A 26,929-nucleotide genomic window follows, 5' to 3' on the forward strand; every position below is an offset into this window, starting at 1 on the left:
ACTTCGCGTAGATACGAGTACTTGGTTGGTTTCCACAAGGCTCCTGTTTGATTTATGTCAGCCCTGTTGACTGCGACTGCCCACTGCTTTTGTCTTTCTTCATTGCGTGGAAATGCTAACATGCGAAATCCACCTTCGCCTCTATTGGAACAACCAAATGCAGCACAACCTGGCATCGTTTACGAACGTCTGCAGAACTAATTACAGATGTAAAAAACAATACTGTACAATTACTAACGTGTTTACCTCAAACATGTAGGCCTACCGACTTCATCACAAAACGCTTCATTATTTCAACTCGTATTTAAGATCGCAAACGCTAATTACGTACTAAAACCGATATACAAGTAAATCGAACATGCATACACAACGCATAACAAGTACCTCAATAATTCAAATACCTTTTAATATTTTCCAAACGTCCTCTGAATTTCATTTCAACTCAAAAGCACGGCGAACATAGGAGGCGCGCAATTTTTCTGTCAAAGCTAATCAACCAATCACAGGCATTTTCACCTATGGCCACTCTCTCTGTATACAGGCTCTCTAAGGCAGGCCTCGTGGCTTACACACAAATGCATTCTCTCTCCTCCTGCTGCGATGAGCGGACATGCCAATTTTCCTCGTGGTATAGATGCTCCGTTTTGTGGCAAGTAAAAGAGCACATTCATCCAAATTAGTTTTGGATTGTGGTGAGACTGTTGCTGGAATTTCACTTATGCAATCTATTTACATGATTGTACTTCACGTGGCTTTCAAATTACGAAGAACTAGATTTCTGTGTACGCTACATTTTGTGGTATCACCTATCGATTCCACCCCATGTGTGTCGCGAAGTCGGCAACGGAACTGCAAGTTTCCGTCAGTGGTGGCGCGGGATCCGACGGACCCAGTGGTGCACGCCCACTGAGCCACGCCTCCAGCCGTTCCGGATTACGAGCACCCTCTTCCGCCGCAACATAGGACGGTCGCCGGCAGCTGTGTGGACACTCGCATTTGGACCCTCTTCGCAACGACGCCATCGTTTGTGCTTAGTTTAGGGAGCCTCTTCCTTTCAGACACTCAGAGGTGGACTCTTATTTCCTGCTGCATTATCTGTAATGAATCTTCGTTCGCTTGGAGAGATACAAGGTATTTAAATCTGTTTCCTGTGTTAATTGTTCACTAATAATTTCTGCTCCCGTCTAGCATTCCTATGACTACAGTTGCCGCACCACTCTGTAGCCCACCTGTCATTACCATTGTCTATTAAGTCGTACACAACAAATTTTACAGTCATATGTTGTGTGGGAAATTTTAGGTCTTTCCTTGCATTTTCAGTATGTTTAGAACAGATGGTGATCGACATGCATTTTTTATTTCGTCAGCAAAAGATTTCAAGTACTTATCTCAGTGTTCTTCCGTTCGAAAGACAATATTTCAAGAATTATGAAGAACATGCTGCTACTTCCTGGCAGATTAAAACTGTGTGCCGGACCGAGACTAACTCGGGTCCCGGTTCGAGTCTCGGTCCGGCACACAGTTTTAATCTGCCAGGAAGTTTCATATCAGCGCACACTCCACTGCAGAGTGAAAATCTCATTCTGGAAACTAGCTGCTATTTTCTATTGTTTACTGTATCCCATGGGAATGTAAAGGCATATGGTCCAAGGGACGTTATTGACAAATTCATGGCTCAAATCGCTCTGAGCACTATGAGACTTAATATCTGAGGTCATCAGTACCATAGAACTTAGAACTACGTAAACCTAAATAACCTACGGACATCACACACACACATCCATGCCCGAGGCAGGATTCGAACCTGCGACCGTAGCGGTCACGCAGTTCAAGACTGAAGCGCCTGGAACCGCTCGGTCACACCGGCTGGCTTTGGCAAATTAAGTATGTTATCTTGTGCAAGAATATTGATCATAATATTACGTTTGAGTGTAGTTGGAATCTTACGAATTTATGGTCCTCCCTGGTTTTCGTTTAATAAATCTTTCCAAGCGTTCCAGACCGTCGTAAGTGTGTACTGAACATCTATGTTATTCCATTGATTTGTACACTCCTGGAAATTGAAATAAGAACACCGTGAATTCATTGTCCCAGGAAGGGGAAACTTTATTGACACATTCCTGGGGTCAGATACATCACATGATCACACTGACAGAACCACAGGCACATAGACACAGGCAACAGAGCATGCACAATGTCGGCACTAGTACAGTGTATATCCACCTTTCGCAGCAATGCAGGCTGCTATTCTCCCATGGAGACGATCGTAGAGATGCTGGATGTAGTCCTGTGGAACGGCTTGCCATGCCATTTCCACCTGGCGCCTCAGTTGGACCAGCGTTCGTGCTGGACGTGCAGACCGCGTGAGACGACGCTTCATCCAGTCCCAAACATGCTCAATGGGGGACAGATCCGGAGATCTTGCTGGCCAAGGCAGTTGACTTACACCTTCTAGAGCACGTTGGGTGGCACGGGATACATGCGGACGTGCATTGTCCTGTTGGAACAGCAAGTTCCCTTGCCGGTCTAGGAATGGTAGAACGATGGGTTCGATGACGGTTTGGATGTACCGTGCACTATTCAGTGTCCCCTCGACGATCACCAGTGGTGTACGGCCAGTGTAGGAGATCGCTCCCCACACCATGATGCCGGGTGTTGGCCCTGTGTGCCTCGGTCGTATGCAGTCCTGATTGTGGCGCTCACCTGCACGGCGCCAAACACGCATACGACCATCATTGGCACCAAGGCAGAAGCGACTCTCATCGCTGAAGACGACACGTCTCCATTCGTCCCACCATTCATGCCTGTCGCGACACCACTGGAGGCGGGCTGCACGATGTTGGGGCATGAGCGGAAGACGGCCTAACGGTGTGCGGGACCGTAGCCCAGCTTCATGGAGACGGTTGCGAATGGTCCTCGCCGATACCCCAGGAGCAACAGTGTCCCTAATTTGCTGGGAGGTGGCGGTGCGGTCCCCTACGGCACTGCGTAGGATCCTACGGTCTTGGCGTGCATCCGTGCGTCTCTGCGGTCCGGTCCCAGGTCGACGGGCACGTGCACCTTCCGCCGACCACTGGCGACAACATCGATGTACTGTGGAGACCTCACACCCCACGTGTTGAGCAATTCGGCGGTACGTCCACACGGCCTCCCGCATGCCCACTATACGCCCTCGCTCAAAGTCCGTCAACTGCACATACGGTTCACGTCCACGCTGTCGCGGCATGCTACCAGTGTTAAAGACTGCGATGGAGCTCCGTATGCCAAAGCAAACTGGCTGACACTGACGGCGGCGGTGCACAAATGCTGCGCAGCTAGCGCCATTCGACGGCCAACACCGCGGTTCCTGGAGTGTCCACTGTGCCGTGCGTGTGATCATTGCTTGTACAGCCCTCTCGCAGTGTCCGGAGCAAGTATGGTGGGTCTGACACACCGGTGTCAATGTGTTCTTTTTTCCATTTCCAGGAGTGTATTATATTCAAACCTGAGGTGAAGAAGCTAAGCCGGCGGAGTGTCCGAGCGGTTCTAGGCACTTCAGTCTGGAACCGCGTGACCGCTAACGGTCGCAGGTTCGAATCCCACCTCGGGCATGGATGTGTGTGATGTTCTTAGGTTAGTTAGGTTTAAGTAGTTCTAAGTTCTACGGGACTGATGACCTCAAAAGTTAATTCCCATAGTGCTCAGAGCCATTTGAATAAGCTAAAGAATGGTACTCGAAAATGTCTGAAAGCCGAAACCGTCCAGTAGCGACAAAATAAACCATTAATTAACGGTTTCAACCTCTCTCTCAACATAAAAAAGGCTGGCGACACAGCGTTTATGAACTGGTGTGTACAGAAGACGTCTTACTGTGCGATAACTGCCCTTGTTTTCAGGACATAATACCGAGAAATACCTTCAAGTTTTAATTTTGTGTGTGCAGAGTGTAGAATAGTTACAATTATTTATTTTTTGTTATACACCCTGAATTTGTCTTGAAGTTTGCTTTGAAGTATGTCTGATATTTTGCTTACTATCCTCGGTTCCATATTGTGGTGTATGTCATTACTCGCATACGTTGCAAAATTCATTGGCGACGGACACGTAAGAGTCACAACCGAAAGCTGGTATATACTGGGTGATCAAAGTCAGTATAAATTTGAAAACTTAATAAACCACGGAATGATGCAGATAGAAAGGTAAAAATTGACACACATGCTCGGAATGACATGGGTTTTTATTAGAACAAAAAAAAAAAAAAACAAAGTTCACAAAATGTCCGACAGATGGCGCTAGACAGCAAAACGTCAGTCACTGCGCATGCCAATCGTGTATAAAAGGAGCTGTAATGAGAGAGAGAATCTGATGCGGCAGCAGTCGCAGTATTTTGACGTTACTTGAAAAGGCGCTTGTAGTGAATCTGTATTACCGGAATGGGGAATGCGCCAGTTCAGCATTACGACCCTATCGCCATAGGAAGGTGATTCGAATGGGTAAAGGTCCGTTGACCAATGCAGCTGTGGCGAGAATGATTTCGAAGTTCGAAGCCACGGGTTATTTAGTCGATAGATCCGGTAGTGGCCGACCGAGCACAAGGCGTAATGCTGCTGAGACAGTTCAGGAAGAAATGGAGACTGTAGCGGGTTCGTCTATGCACGGGGAAGTCAGCGCTAGTGCAGTCGCACGTCGCACCGGCATTCCATACACTACTGTTTGGTTGGCACTGAGGCGTACCCTCCGATGCTATCCATACAAAATCCATCGACATCATGAACTGTTACTTGGCGATTTACTGAAGAGGAGAGCATTTGCGGTGTGGGCGTTTCAAAAGATGGCGGAAGATGGCAATTGGTTGAGTAACGTGTTGTGGACCAACGAAGCTCATTTCACGCTCCGAGGGTCTGTCAACGCCCACAAATGCAGAATTTGGGCTACCGAAAATCCTGGAACTGTCGTGGAAACGCCATTACACGACGAGAAGGTAACGGTATTGGTTGGATTTACCACATCTACCGTTATCGGGCAATTTTTCTTCGAGGGAATGCGTGATTCTGGTTTGTAACTGCTACCGTGACGGGTGAGAGGTACGCCCATATGTTACAGAATCGCATCATCCCCAGCCTGTCTGATAAACACCTGCTGGAACGTATGATGTTTATGGAGGATGGCGCTCCACCCCATATTGCTAGACGCGTGAAAGATCTCTTGCGTGCGTCGTTTGGTGATGATCGTGTGCTCAGCCGCCACTTTCGTCATGCTTGGCCTCCCAGGTCCCCAGACCTCAGTCCGTGCGACTATTGGCTTTGGGGTTACCTGAAGTCGCAAGTGTATCGTGATCGACCGACATCTCTAGGGATGCTGAAAGACAACATCCGACGCCAATGCCTCACTATAGTTCCGGACATGCTTCACAGTGCTGTTCACAACATTAATCCTCGATTACAGCTATTGTTGAAGAATGATGGTGGACATATTGAGCATTTCCTGTAAAGAACATCATCTTTGTTTTGTCTTACTTTGTTATTCTAATTATATCTATTCTGATCAGATGAAGCGCCATCTGTCGGAAATTTTTTGAACTTTTGTATTTTTTTGGTTGAAATAAAACCCCATGTCATTCCATGCGAGATGATTTATTCAGTTTTCAAATTTATACTGACCTTTTGATCACCCGGTACTTTTAACAGCTTTCGTAACAGTTTGGAACATCTCGTTTGCAACGAGTTGACTCGAATCGCTTATTTACACGAGACCGGTGGACTCGGCAGGGAAACTTCTCCACTATCTTGCGTTTAACCGTATTAGGCGGTTGCAAGGCGACCGTTAATGGCGACTGGGCGAGTCTCGGTAACGGAATTAAGGGGCCTCGCTGGCCGGCCCGAGCTGACACCGGCAACGTCGATACGCACATATCGTGCCACGCCGGCCGGCGAGGACGCACGATCAGCCGAGGCAACTGGCCGGCACACAATGGCCATGCAGTATGCAAGCGCCGCCGAGCCCTCCGGCGAATAGTTTCGACGGCGGCGGCGGCGCGGGGCGGGGCTCGTTAGCGCTCCCGCTGCAGACTCCCGACTGTCGACCGGAGGCCCTGCTCGCCGGCTGTAAACATCAAGCGCGAGTCCGAGCACTCGGTAATTACTCGCCATCACTGCTACACCGGGCTGCGCACCCTAGTTGCTGCTGCTGCTCATCAGGCAACAGGAACCGAGATTTCGTGGCTGTAACGATCTGATAACATAAAAGCAGCCACTACGGGCCTCAAATGGAATAACAAGGCGGCGGAACGGTCGCGTATCGTATGGCACAAAATATGTGTAGCACTTCCGCTGAGCCTTTACTTCTGAAACATTGGAAAAACAAACGGTGAAAGCGATACAGACATCTTTGGCTGTACTTTTTCGTTAGCAGCTGTTTTAGTTCTTCCAATTTACTAGCAACATATGTTGCTTACAGCTTTTATGTGTTAGAAACACATTAGTCTCCGTTAAAAAAAATCTAAGTTGTAAGCATAAAGTCAGAAAAACTTTATTCGCCATTGGTCTACTGTTACGTCAGCGGAGAATATCTTCATACTTTACCTACCTGCTTCCGATGTATTCTTTCTCTGGGGTGTTATCTACGTTGAAAATCATTTTATGACTATATTATTTATTTTCTTTATTTTTTCCGTCGTGTCATATTCCATTAATGCAGTTTTCGATCTTTTCCAGTCACCATGCTTCTTCTCCAACCATTACTAAGATACATCATTTTGAGGCAGAGGCGTGATGTGTTGAACGTGCCTTTGGTTGGTTCAAATGGCTCTGAGCATTATGGGACTTAACATCTGAGGTCATCAGTCCCCTAGAACTTAGAACTGCGTAAATCTAACTAACCTAAGGACATCCCACACAGCCATGCCCGAGGCAGGATACGAACCTGCGACCGTTGCGGTCGCGCGGCTCCAGACTGCAGCGCCTAGAACCGCTCGGCCACCCCGGCCTGCAATTATTTAATGTTCCGTCATTCGATGCACCAGCAGAGACCACACTCAGATAATTATGTAAGTACCATCATTCTGCCCCAGTTTCTCGCATTTTTCCATATTTTTCCTATTTTTACCAGTTTTACTTTTTTTCAGGAATGTTCATATTTTTTCCGTATTTTCCACAGTTTAACATATTCCGTCCGATTAAGCAAGATCCACCCCTCTGTTCGCGACGTCGCGTCTACTTCAAGATACTCTTAGGCAATCACGAAGCATTATGTGCCCAAATTATTTATCACTGTTACCGAAGCACACAACCAGAAGTCCATCGTTTTCAGCTGGGACACTCTGGAGCTGGGCAGCAAAGGGGAGGTTGTAGGCTGTGTCTATTTGTTAATGACACATTACGTGAAGTCATGTCACTCGAGGCCTAATTTTTAATAACAGTAACATATTTGTCATCATTATGGGCACTAGCAAAGGCTCCATTCAGACAGATACGTAAGTACTCTCGTTCTTCCGAAACTTTACTTATTTTCGTATTTTTTCTGTATTTTACACCATTTTACGCATTTTACCCAGTTACGTGAGTTCCGACTCACTGCTCTCGACGTCCTCAAAATCGCTTCGCTTCGTGTCACGACGTCGCTTCGGGACGTCGTGTTCCAGCGTCGCGTCATGCTTCGTCGTACCGCCGTCGCGTCATGTCAACGTCTTCATGCTCTCAGTAAGCACAATGCATGATGATTCCGATGTATGAATTATTGTTAGGCAACCATTACATTACTACACTCCTGGAAATGGAAAAAAGAACACATTGACACCGGTGTGTCAGACCCACCATACTTGCTCCGGACACTGCGAGAGGGCTGTACAAGCAATGATCACACGCACGGCACAGCGGACACACCAGGAACCGCGGTGTTGGCCGTCGAATGGCGCTAGCTGCGCAGCATTTGTGCACCGCCGCCGTCAGTGTCAGCCAGTTTGCCGTGGCATACGGAGCTCCATTGCAGTCTTTAACACTGGTAGCATGCCGCGACAGCGTGGACGTGAACCGTATGTGCAGTTGACGGACTTTGAGCGAGGGCGTATAGTGGGCATGCGGGAGGCCGGGTGGACGTACCGCCGAATTGCTCAACACGTGGGGCGTGAGGTCTCCACAGTACATCGATGTTGTCGCCAGTGGTCGGCGGAAGGTGCACGTGCCCGTCGACCTGGGACCGGACCGCAGCGACGCACGGATGCACGCCAAGACCGTAGGATCCTACGCAGTGCCGTAGGGGACCGCACCGCCACTTCCCAGCAAATTAGGGACACTGTTGCTCCTGGGGTATCGGCGAGGACCATTCGCAACCGTCTCCATGAAGCTGGGCTACGGTCCCGCACACTGTTAGGCCGTCTTCCGCTCACGCCCCAACATCGTGCAGCCCGCCTCCAGTGGTGTCGCGACAGGCGTGAATGGAGGGACGAATGGAGACGTGTCGTCTTCAGCGATGAGAGTCGCTTCTGCCTTGGTGCCAATGATGGTCGTATGCGTGTTTGGCGCCGTGCAGGTGAGCGCCACAATCAGGACTGCATACGACCGAGGCACACAGGGCCAACACCCAGCATCATGGTGTGGGGAGCGATCTCCTACACTGGCCGTACACCACTGGTGATCGTCGAGGGGACACTGAATAGTGCACGGTACATCCAAACCGTCATCGAACCCATCGTTCTACCATTCCTAGACCGGCAAGGGAACTTGCTGTTCCAACAGGACAATGCACGTCCGCATGTATCCCGCGCCACCCAACGTGCTCTAGAAGGTGTAAGTCAACTACCCTGGCCAGCAAGATCTCCGGATCTGTCCCCCATTGAGCATGTTTGGGACTGGATGAAGCGTCGTCTCACGCGGTCTGCACGTCCAGCACGAACGCTGGTCCAACTGAGGCGCCAGGTGGAAATGGCATGGCAAGCCGTTCCACAGGACTACATCCAGCATCTCTACAATCGTCTCCATGGGAGAATAGCAGCCTGCATTGCTGCGAAAGGTGGATATACACTGTACTAGTGCCGACATTGTGCATGCTCTGTTGCCTGTGTCTATGTGCCTGTGGTTCTGTCAGTGTGATCATGTGATGTATCTGACCCCAGGAATGTGTCAATAAAGTTTCCCCTTCCTGGGACAATGAATTCACGGTGTTCTTATTTCAATTTCCAGGAGTGTATGTGTTGTGACGTAGTTTGTATGTTAAAACGACCACAGTGTAGAAGTTGTGACATCATAACAAATTTTATAAGCAGTGTTCATTTCCAATCAAAAATTATGTATAATCAATAGCACACTGCGAAGGATTAACCTACTGCTGAGGAACCATCACATTACTAGAATGTGTGACATGAAGTAAAATTCTGGTGCCTCCAACCACATATACTATATGTGTGTAGCACAGCGCTACAAAGTATGCACCAAGAGATGGATGATGATGATGAAGAAGATGATGATGATGATGATTGGTTCATGAGGTGCTCAACTGCGCGGTCATCAGCGCCCGTACAAAGTACCAATTTTTACACAGTCAAATTTTTGTACAATCGAATGTAGCCACTGCCACGAATGATGATGATTATGAGGACAACACAAACACCCAGTGTCCGGGCAGAGCCAAGAGATGGAGTCGACCAATAACAGAAACCATCCGAGCAAAAATCATTTAGCCTGCAGGGTAGACCATTCCTTGGACTCCGACGTGCGAGGATATATCAGCGAGCCCAGCGGAGAGGAGACGCATAAGTGTAATAATCTCCGGCGTGGTGGTTGGCTCAAAATACACATTTGCTATATCAGTTCTGGTGAAGTGATCTCCCACCCGTGTGAACCCTTGGCCCATAGTATTATAAATCAAAAAACGTGTGTGAAATATTATGGGACTTAACTGCTAAGGTTATCAGTCCCTAAGCTTACACACTATTTAACTTAAATTACCCCAAGGACAGACGCACACACCCATGGCCGAGGGAGGACTCGAACCTCCGCCGGGACCAGCCGCACAGTCCATGACTGCAGGACCTTAGACCGCTCGGCTAATCCCGCGCGTCCATAGTATTATAGGGGAAATAAAATATTACCTTAGCTTCAAACGTCTGAAGCCGCAGCCACTACACCAGCCACTCAACAACGAAGTGAAACGTATTTACATTGGAACTCCGGGCTCTCATGACCTGCAGTGCTGACAACACAACCCCTTAAACTTCTCACATGGGCGCAAAGGTTTGTGTGTCATTCAAAGGTTTAATAATGGCAAACAGATCCCAACACGTCGGTGGAAATGTCAAAGGCGTCTGCAAGTACATCTGTATTACGAGGAACTCACCCTCCCCCCCCCCCTTCCCCACCTCGAATTCGTCGGATAATGCTAGTCGAAAGAACCAAGTGAGATGCTCATAAGGTATGCAACATCTCGAGTGGCCGCTGCCATCACCGAATCCGTGGCCACGAGCGAGAGAGCTCCACATCTCCGCTCAACACTGGGTCAGTCTGCCGTGGCGCGACAGCTACTCAGCGCTACATTAAAGTTCAATTCTTTTATCTTGGCGGTTCGTGCATGCCCGCCCAGACGCGGGAGATTGCTGCATTGCCAGTTGTACGCGCCAAGAGAAGCAGCGCCATAGTATAGTTAGCAAACTTACGTTTATGGGGGAGCGTGCAGTTTATGAAGTAAAGCCACTACGGCCGCATTAACCCTTTCGCTGCTACAGAGACGTGCTCCCCGCATTCCGCGATGGCGCGATTTTGTCATCACTGCACTGCTCGCCTATGCAGAGACACGGTGCTTCGACTGCTTTGATACACTTTATCATTCGATTTCACAAAAAATATTTGGCCCAAAAATTTGATTTTTACACATCTTCTTGACTGATACCTTCCCCCCATAAATGACTTAATTTCGTTTCGACGTTCAACGCAGTTATTGTGCAGCATTAGATGTAGTAAACCATTGCACGAAATTTTGAGGAGTTTGTAGACGTAAAAGTCCGTAGCGTATCCTCTCCGTATGGTCGATTTTAGTTGCCACTAGAAATTTCAAAAAAATTATATTCAAAAGAATAAAATTCATGAAGTAAGACACTACGATATTGTTTTTAAATAAAGGAAATATTAAGCAACCATCAAGGTTTGAAATCGGAACCTTTCACTCAGCAGGCATACACTTTAACCGTTACGCTAACACAGCTCGACAATCAACACATCTCCTGGAGGACTTTAAAATATCACGCAAAATACCGACAAACACTGTTGGCATTATTATGAATTACTCACGTTTCGTCGAAGTACAATAGGAAATAAACAATTACCGCTGTTCTTTATTGCGAAAAAGCGGTTAGTGAGAATGATACAAACACCTTTCCCTGCTATTGCCTGAATTAGGAGGCTTATTGCTTGTTTGGTTTAATTAATGAATAGAATATGAAGCAATTGGTATAAAGAATGCTTTTCCAAACTTTCTTTTATAGAAAGTCTGCTATCTAGACATTGCTTTTATTCAGTTACTTTACTTATGACTGAACGTTTCTAAAACTGAAGACACTCGTCCGTGCTCTGCACTGCAGTCGAGCTCTGGCAAAGTCGTTCTCTGTTCATTGGCTGACTGTGTTTTGTGACGTCAGATGCGCAGAACGAAGCTAAACTCGGCTGCCATCATAAATGACGCGCACTATAGCCCTGCCAGCGCACGCCGTGCGGCCGTGGACAAATTCATGTACAAGCCACGCGCCATGGTCAACAGAAGGCGGAAGCCACGGTTGGTATAGAATACTTTAAAAAGCGCGATAATTACCTGGAGGCGCGCGCATGCTGCTCTACTTCCTGCCACCGAAGGTACAAGTGTGGCCAATCAGAAATACAGACTCACTCCACTAGGACTATTTACGTCTTCGCCACAGCTCTCAGTGGATGATGCAGCCACTCATTATGTGAAATCGATGGTGAGACCACCACTATAAAACCATACGTATATCCGTCACCTCTTACCGGCAACCTTTAACTCTCACCATTGCAAGGTGGTACGGGACTTCAAGTCCCACCGCCACACCTTCAACGCGAAAATGTTGCTCCTACACTAAGACAGTTAGAGCGTTCTACACCGGTCGAGCTGTACCGCAACCTACAAAATACAATCTCAGTGGCAGTCACATCGCAGCGTACAACCGAGGAATCATCACCATCATCATGTTGGGACATCCTAGCTTCGACCCACAGCTCGCCCGACGGAAATTCACTTCAATACACTGGTCGACGCCCAAAACAGTAGTGTATTTAGTTAACGTACGGACTCCCATCAATACTGTATCTAACTTATTTTGTGGCGGACTTAAGCTTTTTTCGATTATTTACCTAGTCGGACATTAACTTTTCACTGCGGACTTACGCTATCTTCTTATTGTTCAAATGGTTCAAATGGCTCTGAGTACTATGGGACTTCTGAGGTCATCAGTCCCCTAGAACTTAGAACTACTTAAACCTAACTAACCTAAGGACATCACACACATCAATGCACGAGGCAGGATTCGAACCTGCGACCATAACGGTCACGCGGTTCCAGACTGTGGCTCCTAGAACCGCTCGGCCACCCCGGCCGGCCAGGTGGAATGAAGACACGTAATTATAATCAGAATATCTATATCAAATAAACCCTGCAATGTTATTAGTACATGCGACATTACTACAAATCTATATTAACTACACAAAAATCCAAATATGTCCATAGCTATTAACATCATTTCGACTGCTCCATAGAATTCCAAAGACACAGGCTGGGCAGATGGCACACTCTGGTATGCTATAAGACTCGTACACAAATGCAGAGACAGTACGAAGTTTGTACTCTCACCACACACAAACGACACTGAGCTATGGCCATACTGCAGCAAAAATGAACTCTTCCTACATACATAGTCATAGAGTCACAGAGTTCAGAGTACCTGCCCTGAATTACTGTAAAAAATGCGATCGTAGAGATCGATCACCGAATGTTGATTAGCATATTATCCAAAGACCAATTAACGTACCACCAACATGATTCAAATCGCGAGCAACACAAAGACAACGACTGTTGGATGAAAGGACTGTACATACCTGATAACAGTAGGATCAACACCATGTTTACGAAGAGACGTTAAGTGTCTCCGCCACCGCTGCCGTAGTAGTAGTCCACAGCGGAGCAACGTACGCACTGTGAGCCTGCAGAGAGCCCTGGGAATGGTGACCAGACCTCGGCCATGGAGTAACTCTCTTGCTATTCATTGGCTCCAAGCAATTGCGGGAAAACGGCCTAAGCAAATTGATAAATGTGGGGAATCACCATCGTGTCTGCCAGTCTTCCTTTCACCGTGTAGCAACACGTGTGAATGCCTTCTCCTTATAACTCGCGCTACCTCTTAAGATGGTCGCCTTGCAGCCATAGTGAAATGATATCTGAGCAGCACCCACACTAGCCACGGTACATTTTATCACCAGAAGCTGTCGCTAAGGCTATCGTTGTGTCACACGTCCAATCGCCAAGCAGTCAGACGAACCTGTATGAATAAAAACGTCCTAATATGGTTTTCATTACAAGTGTGTGGCTACTGGATTTATCCATGTAGTCTTATTTTTAACAAAAATGCATCATTTAGTAGCAGCCGGCAGGAGTGGCCGTGCGGTTCTAGGCGCTACAGTCTGCAACCGCGAGACCGTTACGGTTGCAGGTTCGAATCCTGCCTCGGGCATGGATGTGTATGATGTCCTTAGGTTAGTTAAGTTTTAGTAGTTCTAAGTTCTAGGGGACTGATGACCTCATAAGTTGAGTCTCATAGTGCTCAGAGCCATTTAGTAGCAGAAACATAACCTTCTACTACTAGTTACAAAACTATCACGAGTTGTATGGCGTAGGACGTTAAGATTAGACCGCGAATCCATCTGACACCCTGTTACCACACATCGTTAGACATTTTCGTCAACGACGAATCGCAAATTAATTAATATCGGCGTGAAGTTCAGTGTCTCATGCTACTGAGAGAGGAGAAAGCTGTAGAAAGGATATTACCAATTCTTTATAATGTTGTCTTCTAAGATGGTAAATGTGACATCTCGTTTTGAAAAAGAATGCTCGTATTCCTTGCATGTACTATATTCCTCTTATACGCCTCTGCTGAATAGTATGTATAGGGATCATACGTTAAAGATAGGGTACGTGATAATTATATTTCATACCTATTGAACCAATCTTGTAGGGTTCTCAGAATGACAAGTAAATCCTGTAATGTGGGTTTATAAGCTTGCTGACCACACTCCGCAGTAGTGAATTTTTTGTCACTGTAACGCACAACTTACTAACTAAAATACTTTTCCCCAAAAAACCAAAGATGTAATGCTGGACATGGTACCAGTAGCTTCAATAAACTTGCTAGTGTTACATTATCTCAAGTCAGAGTACGTTCTCTTCGCGAAAAACACCATTGTGAAGTGATATTTGAAGCCAGCGTTCATATCGCATAAGCTAAGTGAAACTTCAGATCGATAGACATGTTCCTCTATACCGGTATTTTTTTTTTGCGTGGTATTAGCTACGGTACCGTGTATGTGTTGGGAAGAGAGGCATGGTGTTCGCGTAATCTTCTTATAGGTATTAAGCTACCGAGGATTCGGATAAGTATTTAAATTACATAAAAGAATCTGTATCTGATATTTGTTAGGAATTATACGTATGTAAGCACTGTACTGTCAGTGAAATACGCTTATATGGAAGTAGTTCTTGGGATAATTATAGCCCAGATCCATTAATCCAAGCTGGTAAGCGTCTCAGACTGTCGAGCAAACCTCGTATCTTGTTGTAACACGTCACGATAGTCCTAAATATGTTATATATGTAATAAACAAATTCTTGATTCGAAGACCAATCGTAGGTATTTACTTATAATTCCTTACTGACACTATCACTCCATAGTAAAACCACGACAATTCTGGAGAGAATGTGTTGCAGCCACCCATAGTTGCAAGTGCATAATAACATAGCAACTTTCCCAGTCTTGAAACGCCCTGGCAGATTAAAACTGTGTGTCGAACTTGGTTCTATAACAAGTGACATGACAGAGTAACTCTCAGTTCTACCATCAGGTTGGCTAAAAACTGGCTGCCAGTGTAGCTGTTTTTGTGGAATCGATTGTCACATTAAAACTACAGGCATACAGTGCATAGTTTCATAAACCATTACAGGTCCTGATTGTCATTTTTTAAGTAAAGTATCGAGGTATTACCGAATAATCCATTAAAACGGCAGTCTTCTACAACGTGTACACATCCAGCAGAAAATATAAAACTTATGTATTTCGGGCTTAAGAGTCATAAGAGTAAAAGAAGTCACGATCAACAACACCTATTCTAGTATTGAACCCCACCTCCATTTGACAAACTACACAACGACGTATACAAAAACATTAACACGTAATGGTCCATGGCTGCTCCTCTTTTATATATCGGAAATGTGTACCACTATTTCACGACTGTACCGTGAGTATCAGTAATCCGGTAAATTAACAAATCTCCGACATCGCTGCGGCCGGTGAAAGATCCTGCAAGAACAGGACCAACTTTGACTGAAGAGAATCGTTCAGAGTGAAAGAAGTGCTTCCCTTCCGCAAACTGCTGGGCCATCAACAAGTGTCAGCGTGCGAACCATTCAACGAGACACCATCGATATGGGCTTTCGGAACCGAAGACCTACTCGTGTATCCTTCATGACTGCACGACACAAAGCTTTACCCTTCGCGTGGGCCCGCGAACACCGACATTAGACTGTTGATGACAGGAAAAATGTTGCCTGGTCGGACGAGTCTCGTTTCAAATGGTATCGAGCGGATAGACGTGTACGCCTATGGAGACAACCTAATGAGTCCGTGGACTCTGCATGTCAGCAGGGGACTGTTCAAGCTGGTGGAGGCTATTAAATGGTGTGGAACATGTGTAGTTGGAGTGATATGAGACCCCTGATACGTCTAGATACGATTCTGATAGATGACACGATCGTAAGCATCCTGTTTGATCACCTGCATCCGTTCTTGTCCATTCTTCATTCCGACGGACTTGGGCAATTCCAGCAGGACAATGTGACACCCCACACGTTCAGAACTACTACATAGTGGCTCCAGGAACACTATTCTGAGTTTAGACACTTCTGCTGGCCACCCAGCTCCCGAGACATGAACATTATTGAGCATTCTGGGATGCCTTGCAACGTGCTGTTCAGAAGAGATCTCGTACTCTTACAGATTTATGGACAGCTCAGCATGAATCATGGTGCCAATTCCCTCTGGCACTACTTCAGACATTAGACAAGTGCACACCACGTCGTGTTGGGGTACTTCTGCGTGCTCGCGGGGGCCCTAATCGACATTAGGCAGGTATACCAGATTCTTTGGTTCTTCAGTGTGTATCGCTAACAGCCACACAGCCTGAACTCACCTCTTCATTATCCGAATTACTGTCTCTAAATGTTTTTAAAAATCTTAACACATTAACAAAAACCTCTGGACTGTGTTCTGCGTGTGATAGCCGTAGTAACCTAAAATAAAAACGTCTTTCCGACACCACTAAATTGGCTGACGAAACGATAAGATGAATTAACAGCCTCATCCTTCCAAAATGGTTCAAATGGCTCTGAGCACTATGGGACTCAACTTCAGAGGTCTTTAGTCCCCTAGAACTTAGAACTAGTTAAACCTAACTAACCTAAGGACATCACACACATCCATGCCCGAGGCAGGATTCGAACCTGCGACCATAGCGGTCTCGCGGTTCCAGACTGCAGCGCCTAGAACCGCACGGCCACTTCGGCCGGCTATGATCCTTCCACCCTTAGCTCAAATGGTTCAAATGGCTATGAGCACTATGGGACTAAACTTCTGAGGTCATCAGTCCCCTATAACTTAGAACTACTTAAACCTAACTAACCTAAGGACTTCACACACACCCATGCCCGAGGCAGGATTTGAACCTGCGACCGTAGCTGTCGCCCGGTTCCAGACTGCAGCGCCACCCTTAGCAAATAATTACAGGACCTGATAGTCTTTCTCTTGAAGTACACTACTGGCCATTAAAATTTCTACACCAAGAAGAAATGTGGATGATAAACGGGTATTCATTGGACAAATATATTATACTAGATCTGACATGTGATTAAATTTTCACGCACTTTGGGTGCATAGATCATGAGAAATCAGTACCCACAACAACCATCTCTGGCCGTAATAACGGCCTTGATACGCCTGGGCATTGAGTCAAACAGGGCTTGGATGGCGTGTACAGGTACAGCTGCCCATGCTGCTTCAACAAGATAGCACAGTTCATCAAGAGTAGTGTGACGAGCCAGTTGCTCGGCCACCATTGACCAGACATTTTCAATTTGAGAGAGATCTGGGGAATGTGCTGGCCAGGGCAGCAGTCGAACATTTTCTGTATCCAGAAAGGCCCGTACAGGACCTGCAATATGCGGTCGTGCATTGTCCTGCTGAAATGTAGGTTTTCGCAGGAATCGAACGAAGGGTAGAGCCACGGGTCGTAACACATTTGAAATGTAACGTCCTCTGTTCAAAGTGCCGTCAATGCGAACAAGAGGTGACCGAGACGTGTAACCAATGGCACCCCATACCATCACGCCGGGTGACAGACCAGTATGACGATGACGAATATACGCTTCCAATGAGCCTTTACCGCGATGTTGCTGAACACGGATCCGACCATCATGATGCTGTGAACAGAACCTGGATTCATCCAAAAAATGACGTTTTGCCATTCGTGCATCCAGGTTCGTCGTTGAGTACACCATCGCAGACGCTCCTGTCTGTGATGCAGCGTCAAGAGTAACGGCAGCCATGGTCTCCGGACTGATCGAACTTTTCGTGCTGATGGTTGTTGTCTTGCAAACGTCCCCATCTGTTGACTCAGGGATCGAGACGTGGCTGCACGATCCGTTCCAGCCATGCGGATAAGATGCCTGTCATCTCGACTGCTAGTGATACGAGGCCGTTGCGATACCCTCCTGAGCCCACCGATTCCATATTCTGCTAACAGTCATTGGATCTCGACTAACGCGAGCAGCAGTGTAGCGGTACGATAAACCGCAATCGCGATAGGCTACAATCCGACCCTTATCAAAGTCGAAAACGTGGTGGTACGCATTTCTCCTACTTACACGAGGCATCACAACAACGCAGGTCAACTGCTGTGTGTGTATGAGAAATCGGTTGGAAACTTTCCTCATGTCAGCACGTTGTAGGTGTCGCCACCGGCGCCAATCTTGTGTGAATGCTCTGAAAAGCTGATCATTTTCATATCACAGCAATTTCTTCCTGTCGGCTAAATTTCGCATCTGTAGCACGTCATATTCGTGGTGTAGGAATTTTAATGGCCAGTAGTGTAGGTTATCGGGGTACTGCAACCAACCATTACTCAATAATCCATTGACACTATAGTCTTCCACAACATGTACACATCTAGCTAACAAAAAATAACATTTAAGTATTCGAATTTTGTTGGTTCGACTGAGCACTCTGAAACAACACTCGGCATTAAGCGTAAGGAGAGTTCCACGGATGTTGTTGGTCTTGATGTTAGTACTCGTACTATGAGTCTTGCAGGTGAACACCTCTTGCAGGTGAATACTTCCATCAGCGGATCTGCCCGCGGACACTAGAATACACGGTTGGTATCACGAGGTGTATGCACCATAGCAAGAAGAGCTGTTGATGTCAGAGTACACCCAAACAGCGCATCGTAGTCCGCGCGTGGAATAACGTATTGTGGTATAATGGCGTTTACGAGTCGAAAACAAAATTTTATTAGTGACTGGAGATTGAGTTCAGAGTTTGGCCTTAATTATCAGTATCATATCAGTAGCCTATCGTGCTAACTACAGCAGACAACTAAGTAAGTTACGAATTAAAATTCATATATTTCCTAAAAACAATGAAACGAAACAAAAATAGATATGTGCTTGTACACGTGCAGATTCGTTTTCAGTTGGAAAGCCTCGTGTATGCTCAGTACATTTTACTGATTCAGATTATGAAAGGGATTTGAAAAGTGATTGTTTGACTATTCCTTCGAAACGCAAGTTAAAATCTGATGATGTTCCAGCTCTAAATCTTACATCCTCTGTTGCTAAATTACGGCTTAGTAAGGAGCCTAATAATGATGGAAGTATAGTGGCACAAAAGTTACCATAAATAACAAGAACGATTTTTCCAGGTAAATATAATGAACAAATTGTTAACAGACAAAACATTAACTGTGAAAACAAACACTGCTGTAAATGCGAAAATGCGTGCTTGCACCGAAAATATGAAATTATGAAAGAAGACATAAAATAACTTAGGCAAAACAACACAGATTTTCAGAATCGTCTCCCATTCGATATATGGCTGAGTTACATGAAATTGAAACATGTTCAAAAGGTGGTTCAGGGCACTTTTTCTGATTGTCAACAACATGTGGCCATGAAAGGACGGTGTATTAAATTGTCATCTAAAGATATTAAAAAAGGCTGCGACTTTAGCTTAACACTGTTAGAACAAGTTTTTTTGTCAGATGCGTATTGAAATATCCTGTTCTTAGTGAAGTCACTACTAAAAAGAAGACTCAGACAATTTAGCGTTCCACCAGGTTTTACTGATTTAAGCCTACTGTTTGAAAACTAATAGTTACTAACGAAGGGCGAAAAAGACATACACTGAAGAGAAAAAAAAACTGGTAATCCTACCTAATATCGTGTAGGGACACAGCGGCCATGAATCCTGCAGGGCCGTCCATAAATCCGTAGGAGTTCGAGGGGAGGATCTCTCTTCTGAAGAGCATGTTGCAAGGCACCCCAGATATGCTCAATAGAGCTCATGCCTGGGGAATTTTGAGGCCATAAAAAGTGTTTAAACTCAGAAGAATTTTTCTGGAGCCACTCTGTAGCAATTCTGGACGTGTGGGGCGTCGCATTGTCCTGCTGGAAATTCCCAAATCCATCGGAATGCACAATGGACATGAATGGATGCAGGTGATCAGACAGGATGCTTACATACGTGCCACCTGCCACAGTAGACTATCAGTGGTCCCATATCACTCCAACTGCACATGCACCACACCATTAAAGAGCCTCCACAAGCTTGCTGACATGCAGGGTACACGAACTCAGGAGGTTGTCTCCATACGTCCATCCGCTCGATACCATTTGAAACGAGACTCATACAACCAGGCAACATGTTTCCAGTCATTAACAGTCCAATGTCGATTTTGTATGGGTGTCTTAAGCTGATAATAAGACCAGCTACAGGTTTTGAGAACACAAATTATTGAGTCGGTTTGTAGATGCAGAATGTAACTGTTGGGCAATGCGGATATTTCAAAAATGTTCAAATGTGTCTGAAATCTTATGGGACTTAACTGCCAAGGTCATCAGTCCCTAAGCTTAAACACTACTTAACCTAAATTATCCTAATGACAAAAACACACACACACCCATGCCCGAGGGAAGACTCGGACCTCCGCCGGGACCAGCCGCACAGTTCATGACTGCAGCACCTAAGACCGCTGGGCTAATCCTGCGCGGCGCGGATACTTCCGATGATGCGGGACTGCGTGTTGGATTTAAGATCATGTCTGCTAATCTGATAGTGGTTAACAGTAGCTTTTTCATGACATCTGTAATATTAGCTTGAACGATTCAGTTTGTTCAAATTGTGTTTATTTGTAAATATTTGGTATTATTGTCAAGGATGCTGTATTTCATACATTTTTTTCCCCATTTAACATTCTTCTCTCTCTTTCTTCTCTCTAATAGTGATAGAACCCCTTCAGAACAGGTCTCGGAAGCCCCAACGGTTCCGACCGACCGCCGTGTCATTCCCAGTCTATAGGCGTTATCGGATGCGAATATGGAGGAGCATGTGTTCATCATACCCCTGCCCAGGCCGTTGTCACTTTCCGTGATCCGTCCCCCTACTTGTCAGTCAGGTATCTACTTATTTGGCCTCACAAGGGTTGAGTCAACACCGCTTGCCAACAGTGCTCGGCAGACTCGGGCTGTCACCCATCCAAGTGCTAGCCAAGCCTGTCAGAGCTTGATCTGAAGGGAACTGGTGCTACCAATGCGGCAAGGCAGTTGGCCTAGTAATGATAACTGCCACGAAAACCTCATGGTTTATTACTGACAAAGCGATCTTCACTCTTCTCATTATAAGTTGGTACTTTTGGGATAGTGTAGGCAGCTATTTGTTATCCAATCACGTGCTCTTATACCATGATCCATACGTTATAGGCTGTCGAAAATTAACTCAATTCACTTAATATTTGACCAAGGAAATGAACATACCTTACAGCGATGGGAAAAAATTTGATTATGATGTATAATTCTAGAATTATCGGAACATTAGGTCTTCTGTTAGCCCGAAACACGCACATTGTTCGTCCCCAATATCAGAATTGATGTTTGACTACGGGACGCAGTACTCTCTCGAGCAATCACTGATGAAGGTTTGTCACGCTGCGACCTTTACCAAGTCAGACTAACGGAACGTAATAGGTGGAGAGGATACAAAGGTGAGCCTAACGGTTTGTTGCAAATTTGCGAGAACGCCGTTAAAACTCTCCAAAATTCCAAGAGGAAACATTACATGAAAGGTGCTTCCCTTAAGCAGGGATATTAACGCTCTGGACTCCAAAGGCCTAAGTAAATTCTGCATGAATCAATAAATACACACACAACTAAAGAAGTTTTGCATCATCCCGGTTGCCAAAACTCCTGAAGAGAGACGTTGACTGAGCATATTGTATCACAGACACAGTTCCTTTTGACTGTTAAGAAATGCCATTAAACCCGCTCATAGGTGTAAACAACCATGCATGAACAGTCCCTATAAGACGCAGAGGCTCCGACAGCCGATCACTTCCAGTCACTCCACCAGTAAGGATTAACATGGCTCGTGTTGTCTTTAGTTCAACCATCCATAGACGTTCAATACCGCGGTTCGTTCGCGTCCGCATTGTTACTTTGTGCCAGGAAGGGCTCTCAACAAGGGGAGTGTCCAGGCGTCTCGGAGTGAATCAAAGCGATGTTGTTCGGACATGGATGAAATACAGAGAGACAGGAACTGTCGATGACATGCCTCACTCAGTCCGCCCAAGGGCTACTACTGTAGTGGATAACCGCTGTCTACGAATTATGGTTCCGAGGAACCCTAACAGTAACGCCACCTTGTTGAATAATGCTTTTCGTGCAGCCACAGGACGTCGTGTTACGAATCAAACTGTGCGCAGCAGGCTGCATGATGCGCAACTTCACTCGTCACGTCCATGGCGATGTCCATCTTTGCAAGCACGACACCATGTAGCACGGTACAGATGGGCCCAACAACATGCCGAATGGACGGCTCAGGATTGGCATCATGTTCTCTTCATCTACGAGTGTCGCATATGCCTTCAACCAGATAATCATCTGAGACGTGTTTGGAGGCAATCAGGTAAGGCTGAATCCCATAGATACACTGTACAGCGAGTGCAGCAAGGTGGGGGTTCCCTGATGTTTTGGGGTGACGTTATATGGGGACGACGTACGCTTCTGGTGGTCACTGAAGGCGCCGTAAAGGCTGTACGATACGTGAATGACATCCTCCGATCGACTGTACAACCACATAGGCAGCATATTTGTGAGGCATTCGTCTTCGTGGACGACAATTCGCGCCCTCATCGTGCACATCTTGTGAATGACTTCCTTCAGGATAACGACATCGCTCGACTAGAGTGTCCAGCATGTTCTCCGGACATGAACCCTATCGAACATACCTCAGACAGATCGAAAATAGCTGTTTATGGACGACGTGACCTACCAACCACTTTCATGGATCTACGCCGAATCGCCGTTGAGGAGTGGGACAATCTGGACCAACAGTGCGTTGATGGACTTGTGGATAGTATGACACGACGAATACAGGCATGCATCAATGCAAGAGGACGTGCTACTGGGTATTAGAGGTAACGGTGTTTACAGCAATCTGGACCACTGAAGGTCTCGCTGAATGGTTGTACAGCATGCTCTGTGTGGTTTTCATGAGAAATAAAAAGGGCGGAAATGATGTTTATGTTGATCTCCATTCCAATTTTCTGTACAGGTTCCGGATGTCTCGGAACAGAGGTGATGCAAAACTTATATATATATATATATATATATCGTATACACAGCGCGACAGTAAAAGTGCAGATATTCGAGCCTACACAAGGGATTTACAAGATTATTATTTACAGTTAGTAACAATAAACGCAACAGTAGCGAACAAAATGAGTCTGGTACGCTATCTAAAATGCGCCTAACGCCTTTTCTGGCTTTCATAGTAAACATACAGGTATGCGAAGCTCTCTCTATGCTTCCGTTGCTCTAACGTACTGATGCGGCACGAGACATTTTTATTAACGCAAGAGGTCTTGGAGCGGAACATACGGGTAAAGAGCATTAGAGAGTCGCGTTCTTGAATCATTGTACTGATGTGTGATCATTTTATATCTTGCTCAAGGGAAAACACAGGACAGTAGGTCTTTTTGTCTCTCCCACACAATTTTTTGTAGACATAAAAGGCTTAGTGACTTACACTGATCAGACACACATACTTGACTCCTTAGTTTGATGAACACGATTTTGTTGGGCATAGTACACAGGTGGTAAATGAGTAACACCCACTTCTAGGTACGTGACATAGACACACCTGACTTTACAGAAATTGTTTCACGTAATGGTCAGCAGTGTTGAAGCACGAGGACCTGTAGGACATCTGAGCGTTCTCAACCATGAACACTGCTTCTGACTTGCTGCAAAATAGATTCTGTTTTTCGGAGCATCCTGTTGAGTTAATAAACACTGCTACGAATTAAAATCCGTTCGATTTGACGGGGAAAAATGTTCTCTTGTTTAGAGCATCGTACTGGGTTGGCGAACAATGAATCAATGACAGCTGTATTTTATTAGCTGGAGAAACGCTCTGCTCCTTAATGAATCATACTGGGTATGTATAAGCTATATCCGTGAAAACTGTAGTTAGTGTATTTTGAGACAATGGTGACTCTGGCTCATTTTTCAATGGATATATACGAGGGTTATTCCAAAAGTAAGGTCCGATCGGTCGCGAAATGGAAACGACTATGAAAATCCGATAAAGCTTTGCACAGATGTGTTGCGTAGTGTCTCTAGTATAACCCCAGTTAGCATCACGTCGCTCTTCTCATTTCTGAGCTCGCAGTGAGTGCGTAAAGATGTCTAGAAAATAGTGTCTGCCGCCAAGTACGAGGGCCTGGTGAGAAATTTCGCCTGAAGCTATGCAGCCAACATTACATAACTGTCGTGCTGTTTCGTCTTCACGATAATTCTCAGCCGCATTCTGCAGGGGCAATGAAGATGCTCCTGCATCGTTTTCAAATGGAAATGTTAGATTACCCACAATACAGTCCGCAATTGTCTCCCCCTGAGTTTCATCTCTGGTCACATGAACCGCTGTCTTTGAAGACAACATTTTGACACAGACAACGAGGTGTAGGCCAGCGTGGAGAATTGGCGGAAAGCACTGGCGGCTGCCTTCTATGATGAGGCTATTGAAAAGTTGGTACAACGCTATGACAAAAGTCTAAGTCAGAACGGCGACTACGTAGAGAAGTAGCTGAAAGGTGTAGCTAATTGTTACAAGTAAAACATTTCTGATGTTCACTGTGGTTTCAATTTGGCAATCAATCGGACCTTACTTTTGGAATAACCCTCGTACGTACCACACCCTGGATAGTGCCGTAGCCATGAGAACAAATGTGCGGGTTGCCTATATTCAGGGCAGGTGGGCGGCGGAATTCTTGGCCAGGTGCAACTTGATGCAGCTTCATGAGTAACACACACACACACACACACACACACACACACACACACACTAAAATGTCTATTATTTACGAACAAAAGGCCAAGCTTCATCAGCAATACACACAAAATATTTTTGGCAAGTGTAACAGTATATCTCCTTGTTTAAAATGTCTGTATTATTTATCAAAAAACTGTAAAGATATAGACAGTACTGGTGCAACATACTGTATTTTTACATATGAAGTGGGTAAATTTGACATATCAATGGTTAAAACGTTACCCTAAATATGCCGTCCACTCATAGAAGGTAACACATGTGTGCAACTTCTGCTCCGCATGAACATTTAATTCCTGTGGCACAAGAAATTTTATGAGAAATGCCTGTTCTCAAATAGAGCGTGGTGCTGTTTTCACGTATATTTGTAAGGCTTTATATAGTTTGGCCACTGAATTGATTTCAAAAATACTTAAAATTTTGCGGGTAACTATAGATCACTCTTCACGCTTTGAAGTTAAAACTGATAACATTTGATCAAAACTATCAGCTGACAATATGTATTTTACTATACATATCCAGCAATAACAGTGTGGAGCGGCCAAGAAGCGTAGTTCCCGTTCTCACGGGCCTCCTATAATCAGAGTCCAAAGTGGTGCACAGGCACGTTCCAAACATAGCACGTGGTCGGGACCAGCTCATGAATGTGTATAGGCCATTACACCTGCCAGGGACGCGACGTACTCGGCGCTGATGACGTCGCCGGCTGTCTGCGGGTAATTGCCTGAAATATACCTCAGGGAGCAGCCGCGAGAGACTTACTTTCTTCTTGCCTACAAATACTTCACGCTGCCTGTTTGTCACTCTTCACGGAGTCGGTACGTGCATTGGAGGTACGTAGCATATTGCTATTCTACATACCGTTCTCTACACTATTCCAAATGGTGAAGAAATTTTCATGACTATTTCTACGATAAAACGTCAGAACCTTTTTACCTTAGGTCTGTTTTGCCTAGAGACAATGTCAAAACACTTATACCACCACTATTTCTATTTTATACTACAAACAAAGTTTGTAGCTCTTTGGGCGTTTCTACCACGTTCTATGTCGCTGATAATGTGTATCTGCATCACCGTTTAAACTCGCTTACAAATTGATGACATTGACACCAGTCGATCGTCAAACAGCAAGTTTTGTTGACAGAAATTAGTACAGATGCTAAAATTTCTTTTAAGTCTGATGGGGCAGTTGTTACATGTTGATATTTATCTAAATACGCCACAAGCAATATCACATGGGGTTAGTAGCTTCTCACTTCAAAATTTTCGTCTCAGAAAGTCAATGCCATCGATTTTCTCTCGTCCCCACAGAGTCTAATATGCTTATTCGCTGCTTTGGGTGTTTTGTGTGTGTGCGGCCATGCTGCATGTCAGAAGAGGCATCCGCTGATACCCAACCTTACAAAAGTATAGCGCTAGCACATCACGTGACAATTAAAAAAAAACAGCTCTCTGGAAACTGCGCACAGCCCTAGCACAGTTTTATATCGGTATAAAACACCACATAAAGAAAACATCTATGCGTAAACAAATGCAGTTACACTATAGTGGGGTACATGGTGTCCCAGCAATGCCGCTAGTTCTATATACCACTTCGAAAAAGTTTGCACTTGACTGTATGGAGATCTGTACAGCCCAAAGATTAGTTGGAATCACAAACAACGAAGTCCTGCCATCCCTTAAAAATATTTAAAAGAAAGAATACAGCGCCACACCATAGTGTTTCAAGGTTAAAACTACAGTCTTAAGCAACTTATCAACAACATTTCGTGAGACATTTATCGTCGTGATGGTCGAATTGCTGTACGCCATCGCGGTAGGATTATGACGCTAGTGACGTTAGACATCTTTTGAAAACGTTTTGACGCTCCTCTTCATTTTCTAGACTCTGCCCAAACTGCTTTATTTTTACATTAGAAAATATGTTATTTATAATTGGAAGCCATATCTGCACTGTATAAAGGATGGTGAAGCACCTCTTATTTGAAATTTGTCAAGAGTTCCCGAAATTTAGCGACAATGTGTGGACCA

Source organism: Schistocerca serialis, chromosome 3 (assembly GCF_023864345.2).
Source record: "Schistocerca serialis cubense isolate TAMUIC-IGC-003099 chromosome 3, iqSchSeri2.2, whole genome shotgun sequence".
In the NCBI taxonomy this organism is placed as follows: Eukaryota; Metazoa; Arthropoda; class Insecta; order Orthoptera; family Acrididae; genus Schistocerca; species Schistocerca serialis.